General features: G+C 45.7%; 1 long non-coding RNA gene across 1 annotated transcript; it reads right to left on the bottom strand.

Moving 5' to 3' along the window:
* Positions 1 to 3,831: 3,831 nt before the first annotated feature.
* LOC144147394 (uncharacterized) lies at positions 3,832 to 6,818 on the bottom strand. Its single transcript, XR_013317916.1, has 4 exons — positions 6,507 to 6,818; positions 5,388 to 5,469; positions 4,829 to 4,915; positions 3,832 to 4,170 (listed from the first exon to the last, which is right to left on the bottom strand). It is a non-coding gene; the product is annotated as an uncharacterized LOC144147394 (long non-coding RNA).
* Between the last annotated feature and the right edge of the window lie 3,837 nt (positions 6,819 to 10,655).

Genomic DNA, 10,655 nt, shown 5'->3' with positions numbered 1-10,655 from the left:
CATACATATTGTGTGAGGATCCCCGTAGATCTAAGTCGGGAGGCGGTACATTTATACGTCGGCTGACTAACCTCCAGAACCACTTTCACGAGTTACGCCCGAAACTCTAGCCAAACCGACTGCAGCTGAAAGTGGCGCCGAAGTGCCGAATCCGTTTGGCTACAAAAACTCAGCGGCGGAAGGTGAAGCTGTCCGTGTGTGCGTGCTTATGTATACGGCGGGGGCGCGGAGGGGACCAAGCTCCGCGGGTGACGCCGGAAAGGCTCCCGTGGCGCGGCTCATGAATAAGGAAACAATGGCGGGAGCAGCAGTGGCGCCTGCGGACCCCCTAAATGACGCCGGGCTCCCGCTGTGAGGGCGCATATACACACGCGCTGCGAGGGAGGCTCGGCGAACGGGCGCCAAGGAGGGTCCCCGCTAAACTGTTCCATTACTGATCGCCCCTGGCTTCCGAGACGCGTGCACGTATACGAGTACAGCTGCATGCGGCGAGGAGGGAGAAGTCAAGGAGAGGACTGGACTCGCAATAAGGCAGCCGTTCTCGTTGCCGTGTTGTCGTTGCTATATGTTAATTTTGAGATGCTGCTATCCTTATAGCATGGGACATAGCATGCGCGTGGACTTATACAGAACCACAAAATTATTTTTAAAAATTCAGAAAAGCTTGCCCTCACGCGCAAGACATGAATGGCGAAGCTGTTGTAGGTGAGCATTGCCGGACACATAGTTAAGTTTCAGTATATTTGATTATTTGCATAGTTGCTGTGCTAGTAATCTTCGTCATAAGCATAGAAAAGGTCGTCGTCTTCTTTGCGGCGAGTGGTGGCGAAGCCATCCTCAGCATTGTAGACTTTCGCCAGCTCTTCGCCATCCACTCGAAGCAGCGGTGGCGGGATCTGCAAGTCGTCTTGGCAAGGAGTGGCACACTCGTAGCCATGTCTTTAATTATCCATAATGGCTTCTAGAGAATGCGGCGGCCGCAGTAACCTCTCCCAAGCAGGGTGTCCTCTCAGTAGCGATGGAGTTTCCTTTTTTTTTTTTTTTTTTTTTACGTGCGTGGTGCACTTGACGACAGCGCTGCAGTTCTTTTTTTTCTAAAGCCACTGCGCGAGCCGGGGACTCCGCGGGCACGCTCTCATGAGCGCTCGGCATTTTCTTGGTATTTTTTCCTGCAACGGCGAGCTTATGGCTTGTACAACGCTCTGCTGCTAAAAGTGCTTTGGGGCACTTAAGTCTGCTCACAGTGCTTGAAAGCGAAAGCATGCCGGACTCATTACCAACTCCTCTACTAAACTAGATAAATTGTATTTGCACATATTTCCTCGCTTTTACTTCTTCGTTCTTACGGGGCGAATCACGTTAGCAAGGAGACTGGTACACGCCGCAGATTCCTTCGAATCAGTATCCTGCCCGGTTGGTGTGCACCTGTTGTACTCACGTGTCGTCGCGTTCAGGTATCTCGCAGCACGCACTATTCTATAACTTCTGCGTTTTGAATTCATAGTTTTGTGAATTTTGTGAAGCGTGCGCGTCAGCCCCTCAAATGTCCCGATTCTTGCCAATCCCCCAGGTGGATAAGTGCCACGAAGAACGGAAAAATCCCGCCATCTCCACGAAGTGAACGATGCTGATGAGAGGGGCGAAGCTAAACTGCTTATCGGTAAAACCGTGAAGCATTCGCCCGCACATCATATAAAGACTCGACACGTCAAGCTTACCACGGCTCCGTTGACAAGCCCGTCGACGACGTCGATGTTTGTGGTGAGGACGATGAGAATCTCCATGGGTAAGTTGGCGAACTCGGTGTGTGATATTTTAGCCACCTTGGCCATCGCCTTTTGCAGACCGTCTTGTGTCGCGTACCCCCGGTACATGTCTTCAGCTAGCAGGCGATGAACGACAACCTCTTCTTCTTCCTCTCCTCCTTGTTGGGTAGCAACGAACGCGTTGAACGTTTTGACCTCTTTGGCCAATCTTTGGTTGGCGAATCCCTAGGGGGATACTGCCACAATCATCATTAATGTGGCGGATACAGCAGCAACGAGGGACGGGACAGGGCCCAAGCAAGAGGTGCTTCGCCCCTAATAACCTTTGTTCCACCGGTAACAAAGTGGGAAGATAGTCCGGTTGTATCCGGCTCTCGCCTTAAAATGGCTAGGCAATTCTTTCACGAACGGGCCATCGAGCGATCCACACGATGGAGCCTATATTTCAAATAGCGGCATTATTGTAGAAAGAAAGACTTATTTCAGAAATTTAAAACTTTGGGAAAGGAAACATGAAATGTTTAGGTCACGCCCCAGCGGAGTGGACCTGAAGCAATCGGTGCTAGAATGCAGATGCAGTCGTGTACCATCTTGCATTGTAGAAGCACTTGGTGATAGGGGGCATCTTGTGTAGGCAACATGTCGATTGGACATTACCGTAGGCCGGATGGCCAACGTTCCGTAGTACACTCTAAGCTGGGTAACCCTTAATAGAAATATACATTTTCGAATTTTTGTAACCTATAATTTATAAGGTACAAATGTAACCTATATCTTCGTAACCTTTATATACGTATACACGTAAGGGTTACGCAGTTATGGGTTACTTTGCAGCTTTCAGCATGTATACCTTTATATAAGTTACATCTACCGCCGTCCAAGGCCACACAAATTGGAAGGTGTGATGTTGCGCGCCAGGCGCGCTTTCGCCGGCGCCGCTGTGGCGACACCCCCAAGGCGCCTTTCCCGCGTGGTAAACAAACATTGCGTTAGTGGAAGATATGTGCGACCATGCTGTCCATTGCGCCGTCTAAACTTTTGCGTCGGGTGTCTTTTCTTCGCCCCTTGAATAAACTGCCGGCCACACGGCTGGGGCTAAAAGAGAAATTACTTTTATAATTCCTAAAACAGCAGTGCCAAAAAGCTTGAAAATGTTCTCTTAATATATATGCATTGCATTACCTGTTCGATAATCGTTACCCAGGTTGTCACTAAATTTGATGTTTGCATGAGCTTTGTGCCGTTTAAGAAACCGGTATCAAACATGCATGATAGGTCTTTTGCTAAATTGAGCTTTAGTTAAACAACATTAGGCTTTAGTGAAACAAAGCTTGAGTGGAAAGATGCACTTGATAGCATACTTCAAAAGGACGCCAAAGTTATGATAACATAGCCTTAAGCCAAAAATTCTTGTCTGAGAACCTAGGCCATGATTATCAAAAGAGAATTGCAGTACATGCACACATATTTGCGCATTTAACAGGAGCACATTTCCAGAAGTTTCGCATCGGTAGTTTTGAACATTCACATTTATTATTACGAAACACCTGTGGGCTATTTATTAAAAAGCAAAGCTGTGAACCACCCCAACGTTATTATCGTTCCTTAATGAGTATTGGACGAGTGCGGATTCCTGGGCGAATTGGTGTTTCCTATATTGCTTTAGACTTCCAGGTAAAATTTGGTTTATTCATATATCCTTATTAAACCTATTTAATAAATGTTGCGTGAACAGCTTCACAAACATGGCCAAATATACAAATTCTTTACCTCAATATTTGCACGGATGTATGCAAAGCATTCCGAATTGTTTGGATACTGCCATTGAACAATTTCAGCCGAATTTGAGTTTGAGCTACATTTATAAGATGGTTCTCAGGGGTGCACTTTCCCAGTACAGTGTTGTTGTCATGGTTCCCCACAGAAAAAACGCAGAATGTGGGAAAGTAGAAAGAACATTTATTACAAATTCACTTTTTCATAGAAAGCAGTGTTTATGGCTATGTTCCCTAGATTATCCGTTTCACTCAGTCTAATATTACACTTGGAATTCACCCGCCTTTACGAATCCATCTTCACACTTCCCTCTTAGGTTCCTCTTTACAGTTCCACCTGAGTTGTGATTCCCACGCCAAGTTATCGTTTTTTATGCAGCACTAACAAGTTTCTAGGCCGATTGCAATCTGTCTTTTGGACAAACTTTAAATGGTATCTATAATTTCCTGCACGAAAAAAGGCGCTTGGAAAAATTCAGAGATAAGCTTCGCAATTTACGTAGTACACAAGCAGGCACAAAATCAGGGCACGCTGAAGATTTCCCGCGGTCATCTTGTTCCCTGCTGCTGCAGATGGGGGTATATATGTGAGGGGCCGTCACTTGGATTTTCCCACCTTGAAGAGCCATCTATAGAAAATTTCAGAAAAAGAACAAAATCCAGTGCAACCATAAGCCCCTCACACCAAACCACAGGCATGTGAAGTACGAAAAATATATTGCACGAAAATGAAGACGGAGACCAGAGAATGAAATGAAAGGCCACACCAGAGGAGTGATTTACGGCCTTTCCTAATAATTTCACATCATTTCAGTAACCGTTACACAGAGCAATTTGGCCGCCTTGTTCATAACAACGCGAAGCCACTATAGTCATACCGGCCAACCTTCCCGAATTTTAATCATGCCGTGTTCCAGTTTATCTCGCGAAATGTTTCTGCATGCTCACCCAGAACAGGAAGAAACTTTGGGCTACGAGATAAACTGACATACATTTGCAAAAGAGAAAACAAAAACGTTTCCGCGCCTTCATGTGGAATCACTAGTACACGCAACAGAGCGAACATCGCACTAAACCCAGGAAACGTGCTTTCACGATGCTGACGCCACCTGCGTCACATTTTTGGCTGTACTTAAACATCCTCCTCCCCCCCCCCCCCCCCTTGTACTGGCAGTTTCATTTTGAACAAGGATCCCACGTGGAAGCCGAAACGTTTTTCATTTAAGTAAAGTGTTCTTATCGGTGGTTTCTTCCTCGGCTATCAGTAAAAAGGAATCGCCAACTTACATTTTTTCTTCGTCCAGATGTGTTGTGGGAGAGGATACATCTAGAACTTGCACCGATCTTCAAGTGGCATTCCCAGGAGGTCTGTACCTGTAATGACTCGAAGGGTTATTTGGGTTAAAATGTAATAGGCTTTAGAGCTGGCCAGTTGGTATACATTCATAATGAAAGAACACTTCAAACTTGACAAGTCGAAAAAAAGAACACAGCACAAGCACTCACTAACAACTGGAGATTTCTTACAGAGCTATTTTAGAAAAAGAGTTGTTCTTGTTGGCTCTGCAAAACCATGCATCTTATAGAATAGCAAGAGTTGCTGAAAAACTACAAAGCTCCATGCTGAGGAAATCGTTATGTGAATTCATAACGTTCATGTAGTAACGAACTGATAGAAAGAGTCACTAAACATGAGGCAAAATAAGATACGAAATATAACATCATAACACTTGAAGAAAGGCCTCGCATTTTTACAAGTGAATCATACTTTTGTCTGTGCAGGCCTGGGTGCCATCTTTACAAAGAATATTTGAATGAATGTGTTTTAGTTATTGCATTTTCATACCGTTGTTTCCGCTGAAATCAGCCATCATTTCAACTTGTGTCATACGCAGGGGAGTCCTGGTTGTCAGCTCAAGGAACACTGCCTGCAAGAAAAAACAGTAGTGCTGATAAGTCATAGCATAGGTAGCCAGATGTAACCACACTTTTTGAACAGCCAGGATCCGATGGGGGTGCAGAATCCATTATTACACCTGCACCTGTCTCTGTGTAATTCGTCACAATTTCTGTATCAAAAAACAACAATCAAGCAGCCTGCATGCTGGCTCATACATACCACCATTCTGTAAAGTCGCTTTACTGCACTACACTAGGATCACGTGAGACAATCATTTGCCCTGCAATACCACGCGAATAAATAAACGACTGATTTGTGCGAATGAGAATAATAAACCACTTAACATGGTGGAAATGGCCCGCTGTCTCAAAATGTCTAACACCAAATTTACCCACTCAAGGAAAAGAATGAAAAAAAATGAGGAGTGTTGTATATACGAAAACGTTTTATTGTGCCGTAAGGCAAACTTTCACAAAAACGAGGCTTGTGCTGGACAAAAGTGAGTTTAGAAATTTCGGGCAGCATTAAGTGGACTACTTTTCTGTAGCACACACCTTGTGTTTATCCGGATATATTACTACAAGACCAATAAACTAGACACCATTCCGAATATATGCAGCGAGAAAAATGAGCATTTCCCGACGGCTGAAACAAAATGATAATACCCAGAGAATAGCGCGATAATATGACTTTAATGTGAAAAAATTCAATTATTCAAACAGAGCTACCTGACAATTACATGGGCCAATAATTCGTCAAGTGCACCCGATGCAGCGAACAGCGTAAACAAAACGCTCAACACATGACGAAGGCGCGCAAACAGAGCAGAAAGCAGGTCACGGGCGCCGTTATCTGTGATTTCCCGATCGTCCGCTCTAGTCTGACGCAACGAACGCAAGCCTGTGAGTTCATTCAATTGCCGTCGCGGACAACAAAAAACGTCCAGCGAAGCAAACAGTCAGGTAACGAAAATCCCTCTCGAATGCTGCAATTTCAAATTGAAAAGTCCCCAGCGAAAAGATACATCCAATGAAAGCACGGAAACCGTTAAGGGAATATACTCACCGAGTTCGCTTTCACTGGCGCAGGGGCATTGGTCCAACATGCGAACTTGATGCTGGTCGTAGAAGAACGGGCCGTGAAGCGCTGCCAGCCACAAATGGGCTCGCCGCAGCCTCCGCGACTCACGCCGACAAATGAGTCTTGTAACCGCAATCCTCGCTTCATCGTAGGGGTATCACAGCGGTTAAAAGGCTCGAGTGGCGCGAAAACGCGGCCACCGGGCCTGCCGGCGCCGCCATTTCTCTATATCCCGTCATGCAACGGAGAAATCAACGGCCGCCGGGAGAGAAGGCGCGACGAGCATCTCTTAGAGGTTACAGGGCGTTTTATAGGTTACAACGTAGAGGTTACATGTCAGATTTTGTTGGTGTAACCTATAAATCATTATTGTAACCTATAAATCGCTTTTAACCCCACGCTTGTAACCCTTAGAACGGACTGGGATAAAGAAAACATCAAAATGAATCCATTGTAACCTTTATTTTATAGGTTACTTCCGTTTAGAAGTTACATTATGGGTTACCAGGATTAGAGTGTAGAGATGCATTACGCTGAGCAAGCCTGAGCTTAGAACAGCCATTTCAACTCAACCTACCGCGCGTGTCACCACCTTGCATGTGGTCTAAAGTTATTTATTTGTTTATTTAGAACATACTGCAGACGATCACTTGAACGTAACCCAACGATAAAAACAGCATAAAGTGGTAAAAAGTGAACTGCGGACATTGCATTAAAATCGCCAATACTAAGGCACTACCGATTCAAAGTTCTGTGCGAACCCATCCCAGCCCTTATGCTGGAGGGTGTCCACGCTATCACGTAGCAAAATAAAAAATAAAGCCACAAATCCGCGTCAATCCACCCTGTGAAGGTGGTTGGAAAGCGAAGCTGTAAACGACACCCACAACGATTACCCATGCGACGTCACTTGAATTCACACACGTGGCTCCACAAAGAGTGACCAGAGACAAGTGAATTGCACTTAATTACACACTTTATTACCTCAAAGGGATATTCTTTGCTAAGGTCAATTAATGCATGATTCATGAATGGCTGTTGGTTGACTTGTATTGGTGAAGCATATGAGTGGAAACTCTTTTTTTTAAATTTTTTATACAATTAAAAAAAGCTCAAACACAGTGTTAAACGATCTTACTTCTCCGTCGCTCCCTCTCAGCCGATGCCGACGGAGGCGACGAGATCAGCGGCAGAGACGGAGGGTAAGTGAGAGAGAGAGAGAGAGAGAGAGAGAGAGAGAGAGAGAGAGAGAGAGAGAGAGAGAGAGAGAGAGAGAGAGAGAGAGAGAGAGAGAGAGAGAGAGAGGAAATTTTATTGAAATAAAAAAAACACAGAAAGGTCAGGTATGCCTGATGGCAGTATATCTGGCCAGCTATTCTGTGTGTGGGAAACGAAAAGGGAGGAAAGAGTGTGGATGGAGGATGAGGGAGATGAAGATGGCGGAGAAATGAATAAATGGCTATGTACAGAAGATGCCTATTCTTATACTGTGCTTGTGTTAAAGTTCAGCCGGACGGGCCTCTACTACAATATCACTGAGAGGCCGCTGCTGCGCAGAAATGTCAGCAGAGCTTTAAAGGAGCCATGAAGACAAAATACAAGTTGGGTTTATTAGAAAGACTGCTTCGTCCCGATAACAATGATACCAATATCATCGCAATCTTCGAACAAATAACGGAGATATTAAAGAAAACGTGTGAAGCAGTAGCGACCCCCTAGCCAATTTTCCGCAACTTTTCTATGACGTCACGGAACCTTGTTTGTGCGATTGGCGGCCGGCTAACTGACCTGTCACGACGACACATGACTGGACGTCTGTAATGGTGCCTCTAGTTTCATTTCACCGCATCACTTCAATGCTAACGTGTAGCTAACGCCCTGAAAATTATGTTTTATTGTTGGCCCGTATGACGTCATTCTTGCTCATAACACGTCACTGTGGCGCAAAATTTGAAAGTTTTTAAATACTTCTTGCTTTTTTTTCGTTAAAAAACATCTTTTGGGACTGTAATGGAGCTGAGTGAGATACTGAATCCTAGTTCTTTCAAATTACACGAAGTTGTATTTTCTCTTCATGGCTCCTTTAAATGCCTTGTGGGAACGCTGCGCATCTGGCCAAGGTCCCAGCAGTACTTCCTCCGACACCACACGACAGTCAAGACGGGCTAATGATCTCGGTAATTGTTCTCGAGGATGCGCGTAGCGTGGACAGTGGCAGAGAACATGCTAAAAAGTCAGGCTGGTACACGGCATGTTTCATAATCGGGGTCACTCGTAACGCCAATGAGGTGCTTGTAGCGGCGGGTAAAGGCTACGCCAAGCCGTAGTCGGTCAAACAGCGTGGCGTGGTTTCGCTGAGTATACCAGGAGGTAACCGAAACTTGCAGTCGGGGTCCAGACATTGTAGTCTTCTATGACGATTGTCAGGGTGGGACCAGTGACTCGCCGAGGCGAGGTGGAGAATGGTAGACAGAAGGGCGGTCGTGTTCGTCGATGCGAAGGGCAGACGTATACAACATCTGCATTTGCAGAGACCTTCTTTGCCACCTCGTCAGCCCAATCGTTACCAGCTATAGCTGGTACCCACTGAATGGTGAGGACATGTCCTTGTTGCAGTGCCAAGGAGCATAATTCGAGTACTCCCGCAGCAACGGCATAATAAGGTCCTTGCCTCATAACTCCGTTGATGACCTGTAGTGCTGGCTTTGAGTCACAAAACAGGGTCCAAGCTTGGGGTGATTCACGGGAGACTAAAAGAATCGCATCCCGTATGGGTACACAGTAGCAGTAAAAGTTGTCTTGTGGTCTATAGGGTTAATTCCTCGGGTAACGCAGAGGCTTGGAATTACCACAGCCGCGGTAGACCTGAATGCAGTCCCAGAGCCATCAGTATATACATGTACAGTTCCGGTAAGAACGCTAGAGTCAACTTTTTGAGGACTATTGATGGCAAAGAGGACTTCTTCCCAATTCCCGGGATGGAAAGGTGGATTGATTGTTTTGATAGTACCCACAGATGATTCTGTGAAACCACCATTGGGGCGAAACTTGATGGAATTCTATGTTGATGTCGCAACATGGCTGCCGCAAAACTACTTCTCGAGCACGTAGTAGGAAGAGCCGATAATGAATGGTTTTCATGCTTTATGAAACATCTAAGGTAGACTCGAAGGGGTTCGCACAAACGAAGTGCGTCCATTGGAAACACACGTGTCTCGGCAATGGTGCCCACAGTAGAGGTACATCGTGGTAGTCCCATGCATATTCTGAGGGTTTGTGCATGCAAACCCTTTAATGTACGCCGGGAAGAAGTTCGCAAGTTTGAAATGGCTGGCAGGCTGTAACGAAGATACCCCAAAAACAGGCTCCGGTACAACTGGAGAAGAGCGCTCTCTGATGGACCCCATCTCATTCCCGCCACGAAGCGAAGAACATGCACAAGGCTTGCAAGTTTAGTCTTCAGCGAGTCTATGTGTTTCGTCCATGATAGACCGCGGTCTACAGTCACCCCAAACATCTATGGTGCGTGACGTAAGGTATCAGTGTCCCCTCAATAATGATAGGATATCGGAGCATCGACTTTCTGGTGAATGCAAGAACGGCGCATTTTGCTGGCGCTAAACTCAGACCTTGACGGCACAAGTATACGGCTCGCTGTAAACGGGCTCGCAGCTGCGGTCGAGTTACACCAGAAGTCCAGATGCAGATATCGTCAGCGTACATAGTGACTCTGACGACTTCAGGAATTTCGTCCACGAGACCGATTAGGGCAATATTAAAGAGGGTGGGGCTCAGTACTCTTTGTGGAACACCGCGATTAACCTGGTGGCGTCCTGTGTCACCGTCAGACGTGGAAATGAAGATTGTGCGACCAAGAAGATAACTCACAATAAACTTTTGCACAAATTAGACACCATATTAAAAAACGACAAACTAGTCGCATGGATTGCAGCATACCTATCTAACCGCCAACAATTTGTTTGTTTCAATCGTACGTCATCCAGATATGTTCGTGTTCATTCTGGCGTTCCCCAGGGATCGGTGCTTGGTCCCTTATTTTTCTTGATTTTTATAAATGACATTGTTACCGGACTGTCAGTTGGTGTCAAACTGTACGCCGACGATTGTATATTA

This window comes from Haemaphysalis longicornis, unplaced genomic scaffold, assembly GCF_048455015.1.
Source record: "Haemaphysalis longicornis isolate Haplotype H1 unplaced genomic scaffold, Haemaphysalis longicornis Haplotype H1 scaffold_7, whole genome shotgun sequence".
Lineage (NCBI taxonomy): Eukaryota > Metazoa > Arthropoda > Arachnida > Ixodida > Ixodidae > Haemaphysalis > Haemaphysalis longicornis.
The sequence above is the reverse complement of the archived record's forward strand: the minus strand, read 5'-3'. Positions and strand labels throughout refer to the sequence as shown.